We start from the raw sequence: 27,498 nt of genomic DNA, 5'->3' as shown, positions 1-27,498 counted from the left end.
TCGTCATATGGTTGACTCATCATATCTATGTCACAGTCATACGCGTTTGTATTGAGGAAACCCATAGGGTCGACCTCCGTCTCATCATCCATTCTCTGTTCTACAGGACCGATTACATCAGCCAGTACTATTGCACCCCCTTCATCACGTCGTCCGCCGCTCTCACCCGGCACTACAGGAGCTGGTAATTGCGTAGGCGGGGTGGTGGTCTCCGCACATGCTTGTTGATGTGTGATTATTGGTGTGCTCTCGGCCGGCTCCAGACGAATAAGATTCTTCGGCCATAGCAGCACCCAACCCTTGCAGCTTCCAATCTGCGGCGGGGTCTCGTCGTCCTCTCCCACATGCTGTACTAGAGGAGGCAAATCCTCGTGCCCCGATTTCACACTGGACATGCTAACCCTGAAGTGTCCAGCGGGGATCGGCTGGTTATGGAACGTGGGTTGCAAGGGGTTCAATATCATCCCCTTTCCCACGTCCACCTTCTGGCCTTTGATCAAGTAGAGTATGGTGCACGGGGTTTCTTCGGCCTGCAAACACATATGTCTGTGGCGTAAAACATCCGAAAGGCAACAAAAATGGAATATTCTATATATATATATATATATATATATTGGTGCGACATGTAATTACCGTGAGGGCGTTGAGCTCAGCCAAAGACGAAGGCCCACCTAGCGCGCCAGAGACTGAGGACGGGCTGCTATGAGCGGGAGCGACTGCGAGAGGAGGCCCGGTTGCGTGAGCAAGTGATGGTGCGGTGGTGTTGTTGTTCACGGAGTTGCTCCCGACGAAACTGGGCAACAGGAAATCATGTACCGTTTTGTCTGGATTTTCCTTCGTCTAGTTGATGATAGCTGGAACCAAGTTAGCAGCGAAATCATTTCTGCAGGCAGTTACAACTGCATTGACTGCCTGCTGTAGCAACTCATTTTTCTCCTCGGCTGTTTTTTTCGCGTCCTCAGCTACTTTTTTCTCGACCGCAAGCTTCACCTTCTCGTCGATGTCCGCCTGACTAAACTTCTTTTTCTGCTTCTTGGCCTCCGGGCCCTCGTTGTAAAACACCTTCCACGTGGCGCCGTCTCCAGCGCCGTGCACACGACCATATTGCGGCCGCTGGCCCAAAGGGAGTCCCTTAAGTTCGTTCAAGGCCCGGTTGAGAGGGGTGTCCCACTTGGGCCTCATCGGAGAAGTAGGGCTTTCGGCTGCAAGCTGGTGTTGCTTCTCCTGCAGAAGGAGCGTGAACCGTTTAGGAATGTGTAGTCGACTAGATATGGAGCTAAATGTAAGGTGGTAAAAGAATAATTACCAGTAGTCTAATCAATCTCCTCGTGATCTGGTCCGTGTAAAAAACCTTCTTTTCCTTGTCCCACTTGTAGCGGGCCCTGATGAAGTCACGCTCCAAGGGGTTGGTGAACTTCACGAAGGGGTCTGGGATACCCGCGGCTTCACGTTCCGCGTCCTCCTTATCCCATATGGGCCTTTTGCCGAGGTAGCCACGGCTTCCGAGGCGATGCTTCCCCGTGTTCATTTGCTGAAGGCTCTTGAATTTCGCAGCCTTAGCCTTGGCTGCCTCTGTAGCGCAAGTGTCCTTGAACTTTTCGAACTCCTCTTCCGTAAGTGTCAGATTTTCCTCCAGAATCTTGGACAGTGGTTCCTCAGCCTCAATAGCTCGTTTCACCCTCCCTTTCCAGGAGGCCAAATCATTGCCGAACATGCCCATGGCGTGATTGTTAATCTTTTTCATCTTCGGATCATCCCACGGTTGTTCTATGTTATCATCCTAGTTAGGGAACTTGAATCTCTTGTGCAACTTCGTCAGGAGCAACTACGTCAAATGTTCTTTACTCCTTAAGTAATCGTCATTGATGCTCGCGCATTCCCATAGGATGCATCCTACTTGGTTCCCATAGCACTTGCGAGGTTCTTCCGGCTCTAATGGCTCAAACTTGCCAGGCGCCATCTTTGTGATCACCAGTCGTCCAATCCCTAGTTTGTTAGGTTTTTGTATCCTCTGCTTCTTCTGCTTCTTCTTTTCGGTAGCGGCATCGGCGCCGGTACCTTCCCCGCCGGTATCTTCCCCGCCGGTACCTTCCCCGCCGGTCTCGGCGCCACCATCGGTCTCGGCGCCGCCGTCGGTGTCAATGTCGGCGTCAGTACCATCATTGAGGCCAACCTGCAAACCTTGACTTTGCAATTGCTTAGCAGTCAAATAGTCGAGGTACTCTTGTTCACCCTCATAATCCATCTCGTCTGCATCTTGGTCAGAAGGCCCAGTGTCTTCGTTGTTCGACATGTTTCCTATGATTAAGTCTCCTCGTTTAATTCTAAAACTATGAAAAAATGAGAAATGACATAAAAAAGAAATCTATGTTTGCCGGAATGTCTTTTCTCAGCAACTCCTAGCACTCGATATGCCTACTATCTAGCACAAATCATGCCAAAATTCACGGAAAATTTCGGCATGACCTTTTCTAAAAAATGGACATATCGAGCACCTGAAATTCATCGGAACGAAAATGAATCAACATTCCGGCATAACATAGGCCACTCGGATCATTTAACCTGCACAGAATCATCATGTCCAAATGACATGTCCAAATTCCAAATATGACATGTCCAAAACATCACATGTCCACATATCACATGTCCACTTCAAATTTGCATATAAAAGGAAGAAAAAACCTAACTAATTTCATAACTAAATATATAACATAGTTAACCATCTGCCCTAACTAAAACCAGAGAGAGGAGGAGTGGTGGGGGCTTACAGAGGGTGCAGGCCCGACGACGGCCGAGGTTGGGAGGGGTCAGGGTCGGGGTCGAGCGCCGGGGTCGGGGTCGAGCGCCGGGGCCGGGGTCGGGGGCCGGGGCCGGAGTCAGTCGGGGTCGGCCTCGGGGGCGAGCGCTGAGGCGCGGCGACGGCAGGGCTCCGGCGGCGAGTGCAGAGGTGCGGCGTGGCGAGGGCAGAGAGAGTGTGGGGATTTTGGGGAAAAGAGGTGGGATGAAGGGAGGGTCAGGGATTTTGGGGTTAAGTGGGAATAGCAGTAGCACATTTACGCAAAACGCGCTATAGCTAACCCAGGTAGCTATAGCGGTTTCGCGTAGAAACGCTACTGCTATCTTGACTAGATGTAGCTCTTTTCTCGCAAAAGCGCTACAGCTATAACCAGTACCTATATAACAGTTTTCCTATATGTTTCCTTCTATTTTCTTTTCCTTTATTTTCGCTCACTTTTCTTTTCTTTTTTTCCGAGAGCAGTGAACGAAGGGAACATATATATTGCATCATTTGACGGTTAAAAATGTATACAAAATAGGAACATATATATTACATAATTGGACCCATGCATAATAATGGCTAAGTGTGTATACAAAATAGGAACAAATATATTACATCATTGGACCGATAACATATGGTTCCTCAGCGTTGACGTTTTCGTTTTTGAGTCAGCTTCTTCCCCTTCTTGTTCGCTGAAGAATAATTGAGCCCTCATTGTGACTTTGCCTTTTCCATGGAGTACTATTTTTCTTAGGTAATGTAGTATTGATTCTTCTATTGACGTATACTTCATCATCATCGTCATCTTCCCTCATTGGGTTGCCGTACTGATCGTAGTCTTCCTCGTTGGCGACTCCATCCATTCCAATGATGTTCCTTTTGCCTCTCCTCATGACAACACGGCTAAGATTGCGCGAGTCAGTTATGAAGAAGCATTGTGTCACGTGCTTAGCGTGTACCCATGGCTCGTTTTTTGCGATAGCATTCACAGTAGCGCTCTTGGCGTCGGGTATAGTCATGGTAGTGAAATTCCGGTCTTCTCTTTCGACATTCTTAGCCCATCTGACACGGGACATCGTCGTGTTGTGCAGTCCAGAGTAGTCAAGCTCCCAGATCTCCTCGACTCTTCCGTAAAATCTTTCAGTGGGGCCGTTGTCGCTGCCGGTCATGCATTCCATCGTCACCCCTGAGTTCTGATCATCACTGTCCATATCTTTGGCCTCCGTGTAGAATGTCTATCCGTTGATATCGTATGCCTGATAGGTTTGGAGGTTGGGCGAGGGGCCATGTGCTAAGGCGTATATGAGCAATCCGTCCTTAGAGCCCTCCTCCGAGTAATAATATGCTCTTTGAACCAATGCAGGAAAGTGGAGTTGTGCTCTCTAGTAACTTCGGCGTCCGTCCTACATACCCCCCCGGTCACGATACTTCTTTGCGATAATTTCTTTATGCAGTGCCATGAAAGGATCTACCTCCTCTAGGTGTTGTAGCACTACCAAGTTTGCTATGTCAAAGTCGCTGCGTCGATCTGAGTATGCCACGTGCAGTTCCCTGCGACCGTTGGAGTGACCTTCTCCTTCGAGCCTCCCATCGTGCTTGTTAACGGGTAAACCAACACTAACACCAGGCGGCTGGTCTCCGCCATATAGAAAATTCTCGCAGAAAGAGATGCACTCTTGTGTCAGATAGCCCTGGACGATGCTTCCATCCGGACGGGACATGTTATGAACGAATCCTTTGATGATCCCATTCATCCTCTCAAACGGCATCATGTTGTGCAGAAATGACGGCCCCAGGTCTATTATGTCGTCCACAATATGGACACACAGATGCACCATCACGTCAAAGAACGCGGGCGGGAAGTACATCTCAAGCTCATTCAGTATCACAATGATCTCTTCCTGTAGCCTTCAGAGCTGCTTCAGAGTGATCGACTTTCAAGAGATGACGTCGAAAAAGTTGCAGAGACCAATAAGCGTGTCACGGACGTGCTTGTCCATTATCCCTCTAAGGGCAACAGGTAGTATCTGCGTCATCATCACATGACAGTCATGGGACTTCATCCCGCTGAACCTTTTATTGTCCGTGTCTAGATATCTGCTTATCTTGCCATAGTAACCGGAACTAACTTTGACTCCGGTAAGGCACTTAAAGAATTGACCGATCTCAGCCTAACTTAAGGTGAAGCAAGAAGGGGGGCAATAATCCTCTTTCTTTATTTTCTTGCCCTTCTTCTCCCGCGCCTCTGTCTCTGTCTCTGTCTCATCTGACATTTTACGGGGCGGCATGTGCAGATCTTCCCTGATATTCAAATCTTGCAAGTCTTTTCTTGCCTTCGGCCCATCCTTGGTCTTATCCGGCATGTTCATCAATGTCGCGAGAAAGCTCTCAAGGACATTCTTACATATATGCATTTGATCAAGGCAATGAGGTGTATCGAGTTTGTGCCAGTACTCCAAGTCCCAGAACACAGACCTCATCTTCCATACCTTCAGCAGGAGCTCCGGCGCCTTTTTCATCATCTTTCCCTGCGCGGGGCACTCCTTCTAGTTTTTCAACAGCTTATCCATTTCAGCGCCGCTCCGCTTACGTGGAGGTCCTCGATGCTCAGCGTGACCATTGAATAGATCTCAACGGTTTCTCCACGGGTCGTCATGTTCGAGCCATCTTCGATGCCCCATGTACACAATTTTCCTAGACCCGCCATCTTTCCTTGACGTTAGCTGCTGAGAAGTCGTATCATCCATGCACCGCATGCATCCGCAATATCCATGGCACACCTGGCCTGCGACATATCCGTAACCGAGATAGTCGTGCATCGTCGTGATCAGCGCGGCTCTCATGTAGAAATACTCGCCTTTGCTGGCATCCCATGTCTTGGCCGGTGTTTTCCATAATGTGTCTAACTCCTCTTGAAGTAGCCCCAGATACAAATTAATATTATTTCCTGGTTGTTTCGGCCCTTGAATAAGCATGCTCATGTGAATGTACTTCGACTTCATGCACAACCAGGGGGAGGTTGTACTGCTAGGTCTTGAGCTTGCGTTGGTTTTCCCCGAAGAGGAGAGGATGATGCAGCAGAGTAGCGTAAGTATTTCCCTCAGTTTTTGAGAACCAAGGTATCAATCCAGTAGGAGGCCACGCGCGAGTCCCTCGTACCTACATTAAACAAATAACTCAACGCAACCAATGTGATTAGGGGTTGTCAATCCCTTCACGGTCACTTACGAAAGTGAGATCTGCTAGAGATAATAGATAATATTTTTGGTATAAAGATGCAAAGTAAAATAAAAGTCAAAATATAAAGCAAAGCAATAATAAAGCGTAGGAAGATTAATATGATGAGAATAGACCCGGGGGCCATAGATTTCACTAGTGGTTTCTCTCAAGAGCATAAGTATTTTACGGTGGGTGAACGAATTACTGTTGAGCAATTGACAGAATTGAGCATAGTTATGAGAGTATCTAGGTATGATCATGTATATAGGCATCACGTCCGAGACAAGTAGACCGACTCCTGCCTGCATCTACTACTATTACTCCACTCATCGACCGCTATCCAGCATGCATCTAGAGTATTAAGTTAATGAAAACAGAGTAACGCCTTAAGCAAGATGACATGATGTAGAGGGATAAATTCATGCAATATGATAAAAATCCCATCTTGTTATCCTCGATGGCAACAATACAATACGTGCCTTGCTGCCCCTACTATCACTGGGAAAGGACACCGCAAGATTGAACCCAAAGCTAAGCACTTCTCCCATTGCAAGAACTACCAATCTAGTTGGCCAAACCAAACGGATAATTCGAAGAGACTTGCAAAGATAACCAATCATACATAAAAGAATTCAGAGAAGATTCAAATATTGCTCATAGATAATCTTGATCATAAACCCACAATTCATCGGTCTCAACAAACACACCGCAAAGAGAAGATTACATCGAATAGATCTCCATGAGAGAGGGGGAGAACATTGTATGGAGATCCAAAAAGAGAGAAGAAGCCATCTAGCTACTAACTATGGACCCGAAGGTCTGAAGTAAACTACTCACACTTCATCGGAGAGGCTATGGTGTTGATGTAGAAGCCCTCCATGGTGGATTCCCCTTCCGGCGGAGCTCTGGAACAGGCCCCAAGATGGGATCTCGTGGATACAGAAAGTTGCGGCGGTGGAATTAGGTTTTTGGCTCCATATCTAATCTGTTGGGGGTACGTAGGTATATATAGGAGGAAGGAGTACGTCGGTGGAGCTTCGGGGGGCCCACGAGGCAGGGGGCGCGCCCTCCACCCTCGTGGCCGCCTCCCTCCTTTCTTGACCGAGGGTCCAAGTCTCCTGGATCATATCTGATGAGAAAATCACGTTCCCGAAGGTTTCATTCCGTTTGGACTCTGTTTGATATTCCGTTTCTTCGAAACACTGAAATAGGCAAAAAACAGCAATTCTGGGCTGGGCCTCCGGTTAATAGGTTAGTCCCAAAAGTAATATAAAAGTGGAAAATAAAGCCCAATATGGTCCAAAACAGTAGATAATATAGCATGGAGCAATCAAAAATTATAGATACGTTGGAGACGTATCATGTACATCCATACAAACACGGGCCATGTGCTATGGTTGGTGTTCTGGTTGCCAAACGGATTCATGCCATCGGTACACGCGCCGAGCACGATGTTCCTTGAATCGCATTCGAAATACCGATAGAAGCTGTTCAACGCTCTCCACTGGCTTCCGTCTTTGACGTGTCTTAGCTTCGGATCATCTCCATCGTTGGGTTTCTTCCTCTCTGCGTGCCAGCACATTAGCTTTGCTTCCTTGGGATCTATGAAATACCGCTGGAGACGGGGAGTGATCGGTAAGTACCATACAACTTTCTGGGGACATTTCTTCCCGGCCTTCTTGTATCGAGAAGCATTGCACACCGGACAGCTTGTTTTTTCTGCGTGCTCCTTCCGATAAATTATGCAATCGTTGATGCATGCATGGTATCTAACATGCGGCAGATCAAGAGGGCACACGATCTTCTTGGCCTCATCAACACTAGTAGGACATAGATTCCCCACGGGAAGAACATCCTTTAGGTACTTGAGATGCTCATCGAGGCTGGTGTCGGTCCATTTGTTTTTAGCCTTCGTCTTCAGGAGTTGGAGCGTGAAACACAAGCGGGTCACCTCAGGATTGCAACCAACATACAATGGAGTGTTCGAGTCTACCACCAGTTGCTCCAGCTTAGCTCCTCTCTAGAAGCAGCTCTCTCAGTACTCGTCTCCTTGCGAAGCAGGGCTCGAACATGAGGGTCCCGCACGATTGAATTAATATCGATGAACTCTGCTGCGTGGAGTCCACGTAATTCTCTCCGCCGCCATGTCCGGCCCCTTCTCCGCCGCCATGTCTGGCCTCTTCCACACCGTCATTATCGATCATCTCTTCGTCTTGCCCTGTGTCTTCATTGCCTGCCCTGTCAGCGTCCTCAACATCGTCATCCTCATCTTCAATTAACCACCGAGTATATCCATCCATGAAACCAGTCATGAGAAGGTGCGCTTCGACACGACCATCGTCATAAGGGTCGAGCCAAACTATTCCTTTGCATTTTTGACACGGACATAAAACCTCTATCCGGTTATTTTCTTTCATGTCCTGCACCGCCGACCGCAACCACCTGCATCGTTCCACTGACCATCATGAGCGTCTGCATGGTAATAATAAACAAATTGATTATAAAAATGCGTGCATGCATCAAATTCATACAAAAATTCGGCATGACCTTCCCTAAAAAAGGACATATAGATCTAGAGTTTGCCCAGAATTTGCCGAAACGGAAATAAATCGACATTTCGGCAAAACATAGGCAACTCAAAAGCACAATTTGGCGTCAACTCATGCCACACACACAATTTCCATCATATTGCCCAATTATCATATCACACACATACACATATTTCCATTTTGCAAAAGCATGAAATTTTAATCACCTCTATCTCGAGATCGAGCACACCGTGGAGATGATGATCTAGGGAGATCAAAAGTGCACAAAGCTCTTCTTGACAAAGATAGATCTAGTTAGGGGGGAAATAGGTCACTTAACTAAATGCTACATCTACCTAGCTAGCTAATTTGGGAGGAGACAACTTCAACTAGTGGAGGGGGAAGGAAAAAGAAAAAGGAGATGCATTAATGGAGGTGGTGTAGTTAGATGGGAGTAATGAAGAGAGAGAAAGGTAGGTAGAAGAGGGAGGGTAATGGGGGGAGAAGTATTGAGGAAGAAGAAGAGTGAGAGAGGGAGGATGTGGGAGGTAGGGGAAAGGGAGGAGAGGAGATAGGGGAGGGGAGGATGGGTGGGAAGGTGGTGGGGTCCTGTGTCTTAGAAGTAGCGCGGGTGGGAAAACGCGCTACTGATAAGAGCGTAGCAGCAGCGCGCTTTCCTCCACTACAAAAAAAATACACTTCCGTGATGATACGTGTTTGTCACAGTAGGTCGCGTTTTTTGTCATGCATGTACATCCATGACAAATTTATGACAGAATCAAGATAGTCATACTTGTGCTGTCGTAGAAGTGTTCCATGACATTACCAAAATTATCATCACGGAAGTGTCCACTTCCATGACGATAAATCACGCGTCACAGAAGTGCTTTCGTCAAGGGTGACCGACACGTGGCATCCACCGTAACGGAACGCCGTTAAGCTATCGGGTCGGGTTTTGGATCTGATAACCCGTTAACAGCCCCGACCAATGGGAAATTTCCACGTGTAAAATTCTTATTGGCCGGACGAAACACGTGTCAGCTCGTCAGTGGGTCAGATAGGCGCCTATGATATGTCGACACGTGCCACGGCCCACCACTGGCCCATTTAGCTTACAAAGCCGGCCCGTTTGACTTGGTCAAAAGTTAACGAGCTGGCCCATGAAAAGCCTGTTAACGGTCTCTTCGCAAATAGCCCATTTTACGGCCCGTTAACTCACGGCCCGTTAGGCCCTAAAGGAAATCGGCCCAACAACATCATGTGGGCCGTCGAATATAACACCAGCCCATTTCACTTTCGGCCCATGTATGGCCCACGACATCTTTCGGCCCATATGAGGCCTTCGTATCTTTCGGCCCTTTACAGGCCCACGATGACTCTAGCCCATAATGAACAGTAATTTTCTTTATACCCGTTAACGGCCTGTGATTTACATGGGCCGTTTCCAGCCCATGTTATCTTTCGGCCTATTGACGGCCCATACGTTCTTGGGATCCTTTTCGGCCCTCGATTACTTCCGGCCCATTACTGGCCTGTTCCCCTAATGGGCCAAATTGGGCCCATGGCAAGAGTCGGCCTGTTACTGGCCTGTTCCCCTAATGGGCCAAATTCGGCCCATGGCAAGAGTCGGCCCGTTACTGGCCTGTTACCCTAATGGGCCAAATTCGGCCCATGGCAAGAGTCGGCCCGTTTCTAGCATGTTAACCCGTTGCACCGTTTCCAGCCCGTCCTACATTCTCGCCCATTAACGACCCGTTATGCCTATGACATAATTAAGCCTTTGCTGTCCTACGGCCTGTTAACGGCATGTTACCATGCTGGGCCGATACCAATTACGCCCGATTATGGCCCATGTAGACCCATTTATCCGACGGCCCGAGGCCCACCGATTACAGGCCCATTTATCGACGGCCCGTAGGAGACCCATGGATCCTACGGCCCGTATATGGCCCATGGTAGTTGCGGCCACTAGCAAACCAGGGAAAAAGAAGACTAGGAAATAAATAAGGCCGAAACTAACGCTAGGCTATTAAGGCGATTGCACAGATTACATCCACTCGGCATCAAAGATCGCCACCAGTGCAAATATAGGGAACACCCTACACTATACAAAAATGGCTTGCTGTTTTCTTCAGCCGGTGGCTGCACGTTAAGAATAAATTTTGTATCGCACCAAAACAAATTACAACTATATAACAAAAGGAAGGTTGGCATAAAACTTAATAGTCTAGCAGATAAATGCACCACCAGAAGTTCAGAAGCTCAGTTCATTTGACCTGACTGTTATGTTTTCATGCTGTATTGTCCGATGGAGCACCATAGCCCTCGCCTTCATTTCCCCTAGGCTCCTGAACAACATAGCAAATGTCTCATAGTCTGGTTTCAAAACCATGCATATCTTGACGACATTGAGCAATGTTTCTCCTTGTTTCACAAAGGGTCTCTGTTAGGGAATGGACTTGTGTAGTATTACGCAGGAACGTGCTTTTGGCACTGTTAGTGGACAGGTACTGACCCACTGCAGCAAGAGCTGACATTGCGGTTATAGTTGCCTCACCACCTTCAGAAGGTGGCGGTTCCACCCTTTTTTCATAGCTCGCTGAAAAGTTGAGGTTTTACATTAGTAGTACCAGAAAAGAAGATATTAAGGAGGCAGCAAAACCAAACAAAATAGCTTTGGTCTATATACAAAACTTATTCTGGTGAACCCATGTAAAATATTAGTTGTATTTTATTGCAAAGTACATAATAAAACCAGGTTCCAAACATATGACCATGTACCATCGCTAATGTATTGTCTATTTCTTCACATTGTATTGAGGGCTAAGGATAAAGAGACGAAGTTTATAATACGGTAAGCATAGTATGACATCATTCATATCACAAAACAACTGAGAACAGACAAACAGGCAATTGTAACGTTGGGTGGGCAAGTCCAGCACGGAACTAGATTACGGGTCAAGATCAAAGGAACATCACTCCTCTCTTTTAAACCTTGTAAGGTGCAATGATACGCTAAGACAATTGTGTATAGAATTGAAAAGAGTAATAGACATTGGCTGCAAACCATGCAGTTAAAGGCACAAGTCAGAGTAAGTAGTAGTTAAAAGGCATGAGGATTAAGGACTTACAACAGCGGCTTTGACTGGTGTAGTCATGCCCTTCTTCTTGCTGGTGTGACTGATGGGGATCATAGCAGAATTTAAAAATTTCCTATGCATCACCAAGATCCATCTATGGATTATACTAGCAACAAGGGGAAAGGAGTGCATCTACATACCCTTGTAGATCGCGAGCGGAAGCGTTCAAGTGAACGGGGTTGATGGAGTCGTACTCGTCGTGATCCAAATCACCGATGACCGAGTGCCGAACGGACAACACCTCCGCGTTCAACACACGTACAGAGCAGCGACGTCTCCTCCTTCTTGATCCAGCAAGGGGGAAGGAGAGGTTGATGGAGATCCAGCAGCACGACGGCGTGGTGGTGGAAGTAGCGGGGATATCGGCAGGGCTTCGCCAAGCTTCTGCGGGAGGGAGAGGTGTTGCAGGGGGAGAGGGAGGCGCCAGGGGCTGTGGTATTGCTGCCCTCCCTCCCCCCCCCACTATATATAGGGCCAAGGGAGAGGGGGGCGCAGCCTTGGCCCTTCCTCCAAGGAAGGGTGCGGCCAGGGAGGAGTCCATCCTCCCCAAGGCACCTCGGAGGTGCCTTCCCCCTTTAGGACTCTCCCTTTCCCTTATCTCTTGGCGCACGGGCCTCTTGGGGCTGGTGCCCTTGGCCCATATAGGCCAAGGCGCACACCCCTACAGCCCATGTGGCCCCCCGGGGCTGGTGGACCCCCTTGGTGGACCCCCGGACCCCTTTCGGCACTCCCGGTACAATACCGATAATGCGCGAAACTTTTCCGGCGACCAAAATAAGACTTCCCATATATAAATCTTTACCTCCAGACCATTCCAGAACTCCTCGTGACGTCCGGGATCTCATCCGGGACTCCGAACAACTTTCAGGTTACCGCATACTAATATCTCTACAACCCTAGCGTCACCGAACCTTAAGTGTGTAGACCCTACGGGTTCGGGAGACACGCAGACATGACCGAGACGACTCTCCGGTCAATAACCAACAGCGGGATCTGGATACCCATGTTGGCTCCCACATGCTCCTCGATGATCTCATCGGATGAACCACGATGTCGAGGATTCAATCAATCCCGTATACAATTCCCTTTGTCAATCGGTACGTTACTTGCCCGAGATTCGATCGTCGGTATCCCAATACCTTGTTCAATCTCGTTACCGGCAAGTCACTTTACTCGTACCGTAATGCATGATCCCGTGGCTAACTCCTTAGTCACATTGAGCTCATTATGATGATGCATTACCGAGTGGGCTCAGAGATACCTCTCCGTTTACATGGAGTGACAAATCCCAGTCTCGATTCGTGCCAACCCAACAGACACTTTCGGAGATACCTGTAGTGCACCTTTATAGCCACCCAGTTACGTTGTGACGTTTGGTACACCCAAAGCATTCCTACGGTATCCGGGAGTTGCACAATCTCATGGCTAAGGAAATGATACTTGACATTAGAAAAGCTCTTAGCAAACGAACTACACGATCTTGTGCTAGGCTTAGGATTGGGTCTTGTCCATCACATCATTCTCCTAATGATGTGATCCCGTTATCAACGACATCCAATGTCCATGGTCAGGAAACCGTAACCATCTATTGATCAACGAGCTAGTCAACTAGAGGCTTACTAGGGACATGGTGTTGTCTATGTATCCACACATGTATCTGAGTTTCCTATCAATACAATTCTAGCATGGATAATAAATGATTATCATGAACAAGGAAATATAATAATAACCAATTTATTATTGCCTCTAGGGCATATTTCCAACAGTCTCCCACTTGCACTAGAGTCAATAATCTAGTTCACATCACTATGTGATTAACACTCAATGAGTTCTGGTTTGATCATGTTATGCTTGTGAGAGAGGTTATTAGTCGACGGGTCTGAACCTTTCAGATCCGTGTGTGCTTTACGAATATCTATGTCATCTTGTGGATGCTACCACGCGCTACTTGGAGCCATTTCAAATAACTGCTCTACTATACGAATCCGGTTTACTACTCAGAGTCATCCGGATTAGTGTCAAAGTTCGCATCGACGTAACCCTTTATGACGAACTCCTTTTCACCTCCATAATCGAGAAAATTCCTTAGTCCACTAGATACTAAGGATAAGTTCGACCGCTGTCATGTGATCCATTCCCGGATCACCATTGTACCCCTTGACCAACTCATGGCAAGGCACACTTCATGTGTGGTACACAGCATAGCATACTGTAGAGCCTACGTCTTAAGCATAGGGGACGACCTTCGTCCTTTCTCTCTCTTCTGCTATGGTCAGGTCTTGAGTCTTACTCAATACTCACACCTTGTAACACAGCCAAGAACTCCTTCTTTGCTGATCTATTTTGAAATCTTTCAAAATCATGTCAAGGTGTGCGTTCTTTGAAAGTATTATCAGGCGTCTTGATCTATCTCTATAGATCTTGATGCCCAATATGTAAGCAGCTTTATCCAGGTCTTCCTTTGAAAAACTCCTTTCAAACAACCCTTTATGCTTTCCAGAAACTTTATATCATTTCGGATCAACAATATGTCATTCACATATACTTATCAGAAATGTTGTAGCGCTCCCACTCACTTTATTGTAAATACAAGTTTCTAACAAACTTTGTATAAACCCAAAAACTTTGATCACTCCATCAAAGCGTATATTCTGACTCCGAGATGCTTGCTCTAGTCCATGGAAGGATCGCTGGAGCTAGCATACCTTTTAGCATCCTTAGGATCGACAAAACCTTTCTGATTGTATCACATACAACCTCTCCTTACGAAAACTGGTAAGGAAACTTGTTTTGACATCCATCTGCCAGATTTCATAAATGCACCTAATGCTAACATGATTCCGACGGACTTTAAGCATCGCTACGGATGAGAGAACCTCATCGTAGTCAACTCTTTGAACTTGTGAAAATACTCTTTGCCACAAGTCGATCTTCATAGATGGTAACATTACCGTCCATGTCCGTCTTCTTCTTAAAGATCCATTTATCTCAATGGCTTGCCGATCATCGGGCAAGTTCACCAAAGTCCATGCTTTGTTCTGATACATGGATTCTATCTCGGATTTCATGGCCTCGAGGCATTCGTCGGAATCCGGGCCCACCATCGCTTCTCCACAGCTCATAGGTTCATCGTTGTCCAACAACATGACTTCCAAGACAGGATTACGCATTACTCTGAAGTAGTACGCATCCTCGTCGTCCTACGAGGTTTGGTAGTGACTTGATCCGAAGTTTCATGATTACTATCATAAGCTTCCACTTCAATTGGTGTAGGTGCCACAGGAACAACTTCCTATGCCCTGCTACACACTAGTTGAAGTTATGGTTCAATAACCTCATCCAGTCTCCACCATCCTCCCACTCAATTCTTTCGAGAGAAACTTTTCCTCGAGAAAGGACCTGTTTCTAGAAACAATCACTTCTGCTTCCAGATCTGAAATAGGAGGTATACCCAACTGTTTTGGGTATTCTATGAAGATGCATTTATCCGCTTTGGGTTCGAGCTTATCAGCCTGAAACTTTTTCACATAAGCATCGCAGCCCCAAACTTTTAAGAAACGACAACTTAGGTTTCTCTAAACGGTGTCGTCTCAACGGAATTGTGTGGTTCCCCTTTTAAAGTGAATGCGGTTGTCTCTAATGCCTAACCCATAAACGATAGTGGTAATTCGATAAGAGACATCATGGTATGCACCATATCCAATAGGGTGCAGTTATGATGTTCGGACACACCATCACACTGTGGTGTTCCAGGCGGTATTAACACTTTCCACAATGTCTTAATTGTGTGCCAAACTCGTAACTCAGATATCTCCATGATCATATCATAGACATTTTATCCTCTTGTCACGACGATCTTCAACTTCACTCTGAAATTACTTGAACCTTTCAATAATTCAGACTTGTGTTTCATCAAGCAAATATTCTCAGCATCTACTCAAATCATCTGTGAAGTAAGAACATATCGATATCCACTGCGTGCCTCAGCACTCATTGGACTACACACATCAAAATGTATTACTTCCAACAAGTTGCTTTCTTGTTCCATCTTACTGAAAACGAGGCCTTCCAGTCATCTTGCCCATGTGGTATGATTTGCATGTCTCAAGTGATTCAAAATCAAGTGAGTCCAAACGATCCATCTGCATGGAGTTTCTTCATGCATATATACCAATATACATGGTTCGCATGTCTCAATCTTTACAAAAACGAGTGAGTCCAAAGATCCATCTACATGGAGCTTCTTCATGCGTTTTATACCAATATGACTCACGTGGCAGTGCCACAAGTATGTGGTACTATCATTACTATCTTATATCTTTTGGCATGAACATGTGTATCACTACGATCGAGATTCATTTTAGGTGCAAGACCATTGAAGGTATTATTCAAATAAACAGAGTAACCATTATTCTCCTTAAGTGAATAACCGTATTGCGATAAACATAATCCAATCATGTTTATGCTCAACACCAAATAACAATTATTTAGGTTTAACACCAATCTCGATGGTAGAGGGAGCATGCGATGCTTGATCACATCAACCTTGGAAACACTTCCAACACATATCGTCATCTCACCTTTAGCTAGTCTCCGTTTATTCCACAGCTTTTATTTCGAGTTACTAACACTGAGCAACCGAACCGGTATCTAATACCCTGGTGCTGCTCGGAGTACTAGTAAAGTACACATTCATATAATGTATATCCAATATACTTCTGTCGACCTTGCCTGCCTTCTCATCTACCAAGTATCTAGGGTAGTTCTGCTTCAGTGACCGTTCCCCTCATTACAGAAGCACTTAGTCTCGGGTTTGGGTTCAACCTTGGGATTTTTCACTAGAGCAGCAAATGATTTGCTGTTTCATGAAGTATCCCTTTTGCCCTTGCCCTTCTGGAAACTAGTGGTTTTACTAACCATCAATAATTGATGCTCCTTCTTGATTTCTACTTTCGCAGTGTCAAACATCGCGAGTTGCTCAAGGATCATCATGTCTATCCCCGATATGTTATAGTTCATCACGAAGCTCTAATAGCTTGGTGGCAGTGACTATGGAGAACCATCACTATCTCATCTGGAAGATTAACTCCCACTTGATTCAAGCGATTGTGGTACTCAGACAATCTGAGCACATGCTCAACGATTGAGCTTTTCTCCCTTAGTTTGCAGGCTTAAGAAACTTGTCGGAGGTCTCATACCTCTTGACGTGGGCACTAGTCTGAAATCCCAATTTCAGTCTTCAGAACATCTCATATGTTCTGCGACGTTTCAAAAACCGTCTTTGGTGCCACAATTCTAAACCGTTAGTATTACGCACTGAACTATCACGTAGTCATCAAAACGTGTATGTCAGATGTTTCGCAACATCTACAGACGACGTTGAGGTTCAGCACACCGAGCGGTGCATTAAGGACATAAGCCTTTTGTGCAGCAATGAGGACAATCCTCAGTTCACGGACCCAGTCCGCATAATTGCTACTGTCAACTTTCAACTAAATTTTCTCTAGGAACATATCTTAAATAGTAGAGCTAAAGCGTAAGCTATGACATAATTTGCAAAGACTTTTTGACTATGTTCATGATAATGAAGTTCATCTGATTATTGAATGAACTCCCACTTAGATAGACATCCCTCTAGTCATCTAAGTGATACATGATCCGAGTCAAACTAGGCCGTGTCCGATCATCACGTGAGACGGACTAGTCATCATCGGTGAACATCTCCATGTTGATTGTATCTACTATACGACTCATGTTCGACCTTTCGATCTCTTGTGTTTCGAGGCCATGTCTGTACATTCTAGGCTCGTCAAGTCAACCTAAGTGTTTCGCATGTGTTCTGAGGCCATGTCTGTACATGCTAGGCTCGTCAACACCCGTTGTATTCGAACGTTAGAATCTATCACACCCGATCATCACGTGGTGCTTCGAAACAACGAACCTTCGCAACGGTGCACAGCTAGGGGGAACACGTCTCTTGAAATTTTAGTGAGGGATCATCTTATTTATGCTACCGTCGTTCTAAGCAAATAAGATGTAAACATGATAAACATCACATGCAAATCATAAAGTGACATGATATGGCCAATATCATCCTGCGCCTTTGATCTCCTTCTTCGAGGCGCGGCATGATCACCTTCGTCACCGGCATGACACCATGATCTCCATCATTGTGTCTTCATGAAGTTGTCTCGCCAACTATTACTTCTACTACTATGGCTAACGGTTAGCAATAAAGTAAAGTAATTACATGGCGTTTTCATTGACACGCAGGTCATACAATAAATTAAGACAACTCCTATGGCTCCTGCCGGTTGTCATACTCATCGACATGCAAGTCGTGATTCCTATTACAAGAACATGATCAATCTCATACATCACATATATCATTCCTCACATCCTTTTTGGCCACATCACATCACATAGCATACCCTGCAAAAACAAGTTAGACGTCCTCTAATTGTTGTTGCATGTTTTACGTGGCTGCTATGGGTTTCTAGCAAGAATGTTTCTTACCTACGCAAAAGCCACAACGTGATATGCCAATTTCTATTTACCCTTCATAAGGACCCTTTTCATCGAATCCGATCCGACTAAAGTGGGAGAGACAGACACCCGCTAGCCACCTTATGCAACTAGTGCATGTCAGTCGGTGGAACCTGTCTCACGTAAGTGTACGTGTAAGGTCGGTCCGGGCCGCTTCATCCCACAATACCGCCGAAACAAGATAAGACTAGTAGCGGCAAGAAGAATTGGCAACATCTACGCCCACAACTGCTTTGTGTTCTACTCGTGTATAGTAACTACGCATAGGCCTGGCTCATGATGCCACTGATGGGGATCGTAGCAGAATTTAAAAATTTCCTACGCATCACCAAGATCCATCTATGGAGTATACTAGCAACGAGGGGAAAGGAGTGCATCTACATACCCTTGTAGATCGCGAGCGGAAGCGTTCAAGTAAACGGGGTTGATGGAGTCGTACTCGTCGTGATCCAAATCACCGATGACCGAGTGTCGAACGGACGGCACCTCCGCGTTCAACACATGTATGGAGCAGCGACGTCTCCTCCTTCTTGATCTAGCAAGGGGGAAGGAGAGGTTGATGGAGATCCAGCAGCACGACGGCGTGGTGGTGGAAGTAGCGGGGATCTCGGCAGAGCTTCGCCAAGCTTCTGCGAGAGGGAGAGGTGTTGCAGGGGGAGAGGGAGGCGCCAGGGGCTGTGCTATTGCCGCCCTCCCTCCCCCCCACTATATATAGGGCCAAGGGAGAGGGGGGCGCAGCCTTGGCCCTTCCTCCAAGGAAGGGTGCGGCCAGGGAGGAGTCCATCCTCCCCAAGGCACCTCGGAGGTGCCTTCCCCCTTTAGGACTCTCCCTTTCCCTTATCTCTTGGCGCATGGGCCTCTTGGGGCTGGTGCCCTTGGCCCATATAGGCCAAGGCGCACACCCCTACAGCCCATGTGGCCCCCGGGGGCTGGTGGACCCCCGGACCCCTTTCGGCACTCCCGGTACAATACCGATAATGCGCGAAACTTTTCCGGCGACCAAAATAAGACTTACCATATATAAATCTTTACCTCCGGACCATTCCGGAACTCCTCGTGACGTCCGGGATCTCATCCGGGACTCCGAATAACTTTCGGGTTACCACATACTAATATCTCTACAACCCTAGCGTCACCGAACCTTAAGTGTGTAGACCCTACGGGTTCGGGAGACACGCAGACATGACCGAGACGACTCTCCGGTCAATAACCAACAGCGGGATCTGGATACCCATGTTGGCTCCCACATGCTCCTCGATGATCTCATCGGATGAACCACGATGTCGAGGATTCAATCAATCCCGTATACAATTCCCTTTGTCAATCGGTACGTTACTTGCCCGAGATTCGATCGTCGGTATCCCAATACCTTGTTCAATCTCGTTACCGGCAAGTCACTTTACTCGTACCGTAATGCATGATCCCGTGGCTAACTCCTTAGTCACATTGAGCTCATTATGATGATGCATTACCGAGTGGGCTCAGAGATACCTCTCCGTTTACACGGAGTGACAAATCCCAGTCTCGATTCGTGCCAACCCAACAGACACTTTCGGAGATACCTGTAGTGCACCTTTATAGCCACCCAGTTACGTTGTGACGTTTGGTACACCCAGAGCATTCCTACGGTATCCGGGAGTTGCACAATCTCATGGTCTAAGGAAATGATACTTGACATTAGAAAAGCTCTTAGCAAACGAACTACACGATCTTGTGCTAGGCTTAGGATTGGGTCTTGTCCATCACATCATTCTCCTAATGATGTGATCCCGTTATCAACGACATCAAATGTCCATGGTCAGGAAACCGTAACCATCTATTGATCAACGAGCTAGTCAACTAGAGGCTTACTAGGGACATGGTGTTGTCTATGTATCCACACATGTATCTGAGTTTCCTATCAATACAATTCTAGCATGGATAATAAACGATTATCATGAACAAGGAAATATAATAATAACCAATTTATTATTGCCTCTAGGGCATATTTCCAACAGTGACAGTCCTTGAAGATTTCCACATCATTTGGTTCAGGTACTATTTGGTCCTTGCGGGCTTTCCTCTGCATTTCGAACAAGTCAATATAGAGCTGATAATATGGTATAGCGAAAAGAGTGAAACAGCAGCTAATTACAAGAGCCTCACGGTGTGCAATATAGCTACGAGATCCTGTCGTCTGTTGGAATTTCACTTTCGTACGGTTGGCCTTGTTCTTTGAACAGTTCACCTACAAGAAGATAGATTTGTGTGGCACATGCGTAAATAGGACTTCAACATGTGATCTGATCACATATATATAACGTACTTGATACTTCGGATCAGACCAATGTTTAACGAGGCCCCTCCAGTCTTCATCTGATATATTTTCCACTGGAGATGTTTGGGAAAGTTCACTGTTAGCCTTGCCTTCAAAGTGAGTTTTCCTCAAGTTATACCGATACTGTCGCAGAGCAGACTTGAAAACATGGGTGCAAGCTTGTCTGGTTGCATCATCTTGGCTATCCAACTTGAACCTCATCTGTTGAAAATTATGGGAGTCCCATTATCAGCAACCTAGAGAGTATGGGACAGAGCAAGACGATATTACTAGTTTCCATACATAACCATACTTATAGATAAATTGTCGAGGAAGGTGTTGAACTGGGTTTCGTCTTTGTCATTCCTGTACTGAATCCATGTTGGGAGGATACGTACATGACACCTAACGGCAACCGCTGCCTCTGATACTAACTTGGCTGACTCTGTAGCATCACGTGGCCTTTTTAAACCTGCCTCAAAACGGATCTCCATTCTTCCTCCTCTAGATTTAGTTAACCTATCGAGCATTGTCCCTGATGTTTGTTTCCTCTTGCGCCTAGGTGCTAGTCCAACAACGAACATAGGAAGTGTTAGTGTACATCAAACTGTGAGACTACATATAAAGAAGCATGCAACTTTAACTTGACTCCAGCAACTACCTTCTTGCTGTTGAAGCTCACAAGGTTCATCTGATATTGCCAACTCGTCTTGTGTCAAGAGTGCTTGGGAAGTAGTGTCAGGTGGCAAGGGAGCTTGGGAACGTGCTGCTAGCTCAGTTGACGCACGAGTAAGTCGTGCAGCTGGTAGTACTGTGGTAGGTGTTGCAAGAACTAGGGTTGTCTCTGCTTGTTTGGTGGCAGCTATTTGTTTCTGTTTGGCTTTTTTGCAACTCGTGTAGCATGGGATGCCGTGTTTGTAGAATTTTCCGCTGGACTTTGAACTTCTATTGCACCATCAGTACCAGCAGAATCTGCAGGATTCATCCTCTTCTCATTCCCTGCCATTCTGTGTTTCTTCCTCTTTCTCTGTGCCATGTTAAGTCAAGCCGACAAGAAAAATGAATAACAATTTAGTTCTTCAGAACAAATTGATGCGTGATGCAGACGAACTGAACTTTGATGTTAGACAACCACATGATAGGAGGATGTAATATGTATGAAAAACAGGACGGAAGAGATAACCAGAACTATGATGTGTAAACTAAGAAGAAGACATTTCACCAAATTAGAAGCAACGCAATGGAAGGTAGACACCATATGAAAGATGCTATAAATATCACTCTGCCAAGTTAACAGTGTCTCATCATAAATGGCGTTTAAACAAATGTGAAGCAGTACAAGAAATAAATCATATGCAAGATGCAAACAACATCACACTACCATGTTAGAGGTCTCTCGTCATTAGTGCCATTGCATATTCACAGCATTGCATATTCACAGCTTATGATGTGTAAACTAAGGAGAAGGCATTTCAACAAATTAGAAGCAATGAAAGCTAGACACCATATGAAAGATGCAACGAATATCACTCTACCAAGTTAAAACTGTCTCGTCATAAGTGCCATTTCAACAAATTAGTAGTACAAGCTAGAAAAGAATGTGAGATGTAACCTATATCACACTCCGAAGTCAAACGTGTCTTATGATAAGTGATTGTTGCAGGTTACACAACAGTAGTAATTTGATGTAAGAACATGGTGTGATAGACAGATATTGTATGTTCTAGAAACAGGAACACGTGTCTTATTCAAGTATAATGTGTAAAGTAAGCAGATGGAATTCAACAAAATTAGAAGCAATACAAGCTAGACATCACACATAACATGCAACCACATATAACAGTGCCAAGTTAGAGGGAGCACCGGTGATGCTGCACTAGGGGAGACGTGCTCATCATAAACACAGCTTTGTTGAGTGTCTATGCATGTGTTGTCTTGGAAATCATCTTGGGGGTGTGGAGGAGTAGAAACTGTAGAGGCCCTCCATTCGGAAGGAGCACCTTTATCCGCTGCCTTGCTAACTTCCTTCCGCTTTATTGATTTTGAATTGTCAAGTAAAACCGACAAGAAAAAGCAATAAAATTCTCTCTTCAGAACTCATTCATGCATGATACTGACAATCACTACTTTGATGTAAGGCAAACACATGATACCAGGATGGAATATGTACGAAAAACAGGACGGCATGGCATGTTCACAACTGTTTGTGTAAACTAAGCAGAAACCATTCCAGCAAATAAGAAGCAATGCAAGCTAGACACCACATGAAAGATGCAACCAATATGACTCTGCCAAGTTAAAAGCGTCCCATCATAAATGGAATTTCAACAAATTAGAAGCAGCGCATGCTATAAATCATATGAAAGATGCAACTAATATCGCACTGCATATACTAAAGGTGTCTCGTCATGTTGATTGATGCGGGATACAAAAAACAATAGTTTTATGTAAGGACATGCTTAATAGACAGATGTACTATGTACTAAATACAGGAAGGCATGTCACATTAACAGGTATAATGTATAAGCTAAGCAGACTAGCACATGCAGTTTAACCAGATTGGAAGAATTACAATCTAGACACCATATGCAACATGCAACCACATATCACGCTGCCAAGTTAGAGCAAGCACCTGCGATGCTAGTGTAGGGGAAATGCTGTAATCAACTACAGAGCTACGTTCACTATCTTCATCTAGCATTTCTGTTTCTTGAGAATCATGTCGGGAGGCTGACGCTGCATTCTTTAAATGAGGAGTAGTCCCCTTGCCTGCCTGCCTCGTCATAAGTGATTGATGAGGGATACACAAGAACATTAGTTTGATGTAAGAACATGGTTAATACACAGATGTACTAGTATGTACCAAAAACAGAAAGGCATGTCATATTCAAAGGTATAATGTGTAAGCTAAGCAGATGCAATTTAACCAAATTGGAAGCAATACAAGCTAGACATCCGGCTGGAGTGGTGAGCATGATCATCTAGGACCTGAGAGCCTGGTGGGAGGCGGGCTGCTTCGCCACCATCGCAGCTTTTTAGTTGGCTTCCAGGTGATGCCTATCTTTGTTGGGCTTGTCACTGGCTCGGCCAGTGCCCTGACTAGCTATTTGTCTTCTGGTGCTCACGGGATGGTGGTTCATGTAAAAAAATATCTTTCCTTATCTTACCGACTTCGGCCTTTCGAATACAAGCTAGACACCATATGGAACATGCAACCACATATGACACCGCGAAGTTAAAGCAAGCACCTGGGATGGTGGTTCATTGCGAGCGAGGTCATCAACTCCAGAGCTACGTTTACCGTCTCCATCTGCTGACACTGCACCCTTTATAGCGTTGTAACGTGTCTTGCCTACCGCATACGAAGCTGGAGCGACTTCTCTCTTTTCTTTTTGGCTTCTCTCATGGCAGCAGAGTCTGAAATACCCTTGCATAAAAACACAATAGTGAGAGTAAGGGTGAAGTGTGTGCAGAACTAGTGCACTGTAAAAGTAGCAGATAGCAGGTGGCTGAAAAATAAATGACAGGAGACATATGATAGCTCTACAACATTGCATGGCAAACAAAATTAGATTCTACTCCGTATGATTTTGTAATATATGAGCACAGGAAATGCAGGTACTCCTCCAGCACACCACCACATGTGGTCATATCTAAGATAACAGTCGACTGAAAATAAATAGGTCAGTCGATTTTTTTAATGAACCGTCCGATCTATAAGGAACGGGCAGATGGCCTTCGTCTACCTCCCGCCAGTCACTGTTGACGATCTTTCTCGAACCGCCAGCGACCACCGGCCCAGACCCCTGCCTCCGCCGCCCCGCCCTCCCATCGACCTCACACCACCGCCGTGCTTGGCAGCGCCCCCAGGCCATCCCTTTAATCCCGGCCGACCTCCAGATCGGGCGCCAGTAGCTCTAGGCCGCACACGCCCCTAAGATAAACACCAAGGCGCTGCTTCCCCGGCATAATAGGCGTACTAGCGCCTGTTACGCCGGGGAATGCTTCCGTTAATTGGGAATCAACTGGCCAGAAATTGAAATTCAGGGGGGCGACGGACCTCTAGCTAAGGTGAAATAGTATATGAGGAGAAACCTTGTGCATCGCGAGTTACTAGGAACATCTAGTATCAAGAAGAAGCGGTCAACTACTGTCTTCTGTGGGATGAATACCGTGCAAGCAGAGGCGTAAGATTTGCACGAATAAGGGAAGAGGAGTACCTTTTTCGGTTGCCGGTGTGGTCACCTCCACATGTCGCGCCGATCTTCTTGTTTTTACCGGGGAAACCGATGTTCTGGAGGCTGCAGGCTTGGACGAACCCACGGCCAAATTGTTGACTGTGTTGCCGTGGCCGTATGTTGGCGGAGGGGAAGCATATCCGAGGCGGCGAAGGACGGCGTAGCAGGAACAGCTCCGGTGCGGTGGAGGGTGGCGAAGTTGGAGCGGCAGCGGTGAGGTGCAGGACGGCGTGGTTGAACTGGCTCGGGTACAGACGGCGTGGTTGAACTGGCTCGGGTACGGACGGCTCGGCCTCGGCTTCAACTACTAGCCGTGGAGGGTGTTGCGGTTGAGGTTGCGGTGGACGACAACGTCGGGGTATCGGCTCCGGCGTGATGGAGGAGGGCGGCGGTTGATGGGTGGGATGGGGTGGCGGACGGAGGACGCCGGGGTTTCGCGGCTGGTGGAGAGGTAGTTTTGGCGCCCACAGAGTATGAATGGGGAATCAGACGGGTGGGGGGAACCATGTTTCTGTGTGGGACGCGCTTGTTTTTGGCTTTTTTGAACAGAAGATGGGACGCGCTTGTTTGAAATTTGGGGAAAGTACAAACTTTGCTCCTCTCTTAAATTTTAGACCTACTGCGGGTCGGGGGTAGGATGGTAATCCCAGGTGTCCCAAATAGTGGGCGGGAGCGATTTCGGCCGCGCGCATGTGTGCTTAGGCGGCCATTGTGTATGAATGTTTTTCGGATGCGGTTGCGTGGCGTCTAGATGAAGCTACAAACCTACCCCGGTTTAGACCTTTGGACGTCGGGCCGGTAGGTTTCACGGGTCGGAGTTATTAGAAAAGTAATTTCCTTGTACTACCAAACATTGGTCTCACGCGGTTTCGGGCGAGTAGAGGCTCTTTTGGCGCTTCGTTCGAAATTTTGAAACACAAGCATTCACGTTTAGAGTACTCTTGAACTATGAGGATTGACCTAAATATACAACGTTATATTTGACCTTGTATGTTTGAAAACCTCATTAAATTATCCGCTTCTTTTTGAAATTTTGACACTTGAAAATCCTATAACTACGATTATTTTGGAATGGAGGAGCTAAATTTGAATCTATTTTGTACACGACTACATATGCTATTATGTACAAAATCAGAGCAAAGATTGGTGCCCCCATAATTTAGGTATGGTTTACAAATGCCATGATATCAAATTCAAATAATTGAATGGACTTCATGTTGAATTCGATTTTTTTAAACCACCTTAAGTTGAATTCAAATGTATGCTAGTTCATAGGTAGCTATTTATAATGTCCATTGTGTAACTTTCGTATGTATAATGTGCTTTACACACACAACATGAACTATACTCACGTTTATATTCGATTGCTAAAGCGATGCATTGTCTGGAGTTCAAAATACTAACTATGTGGATCAATTGTGTCGAATAATAACATAGACATGCTCAAATTCGATAGAATCTAGATGTCTGATGGATCAATGACCGCTCCTTACGCGAATTGCAAATATCATGATCCCATCCTAATATTTGGATACAATTTATATCTTTAATCAATGTGTAGAGCAGTCTTTTACGTGTAGTTTCACTCTCCATCGGTGGTCTCTCACACATGCTCACACACTCTCTCCCGAGGTGTCTTTCTCGCACACATGCTCTAGATATAACCCTCCCTCCCTCTCGTAACCATTTACAACTGTTTTCACTAACCTTTATCACAAGCACTCTTCCTCTCGCAAACATACACACGCACAATCCTCATCGACCCTTTCTATATACATGGACCTGCCTACGTGTCTCATGTACGCACATTATCTTTACGCCTGTCTCTCACGCATTGTCTCACACCTCTCTTCCTAATCGACGAGTATGATTCTAGCAGAGCATTCTGTAGGATGCCCCTTAAAGTTAGGTTGGATGAATAGTAATATCAGAGATAAAGGGGTTACCTTAGTCCGAGAACCTAGGGTTACAAATCCTAGCCGGCTTTGTCAGTGGACACAGAGTCCTTCACAATTCTGCTATCTTTGTCTTGTACGACTAGTCATCCATGGGTCTTCCTAAATGCGTCACGGGCCGACCAATGTGGCGCAGGACGGAACAGAACGAAGGGCCTCACCTCGACCCACCGGACCTCACGCGGTGACACACCCTCTGCCCCCACGTCTCATTATCTTCTCACACCCACACATACCAACACAAACACCACACACACAGAAAATTTCTCCTGGTGCCTCTATTCCCTCCCCCTTGCATATACACACTCAAGGGAATGGAATCTCTTGTCGTGACGTCATATTCGTCTCTCTCTCTAGACCACTCTCATTTCTCGTGCTATCTCTCCCACGCCCCCCCCCGTCGGCCCCTCTATCCATGCCTCTCTCGAATACGTAATACACACACATACCTCTCTAGGCCCCGCCAAATGCATCAACTACACATTCACACATGTTACATCACGTACCCCATTGATCTAAAAAGCCCTCTCTTCACGTTTATTTCGCATACAACATTCCTTTTGAATAAAGTGTGGCCAAAAAATTATTTTAGAGTTTCTACATATATACAACATTACAAAGTTATATGGAGGAGTACGAACGCTAATTTGCATTGCATGGTGCCCACAATGATATTTATTCCGCACTGTGAATTTGTATATTTTTATACTATATACAAAGTTAGTCATAATAAAGAGAAACGAAGAGCATCTCTCTCTCCATCGCATACCCCCCTGTACGCCCCTTTCACGTATGCA

The sequence above is a fragment of the Triticum aestivum genome, chromosome 5D (genome assembly GCF_018294505.1).
Source record: "Triticum aestivum cultivar Chinese Spring chromosome 5D, IWGSC CS RefSeq v2.1, whole genome shotgun sequence".
Lineage (NCBI taxonomy): Eukaryota > Viridiplantae > Streptophyta > Magnoliopsida > Poales > Poaceae > Triticum > Triticum aestivum.
This window is presented reverse-complemented; position numbering follows the sequence as displayed.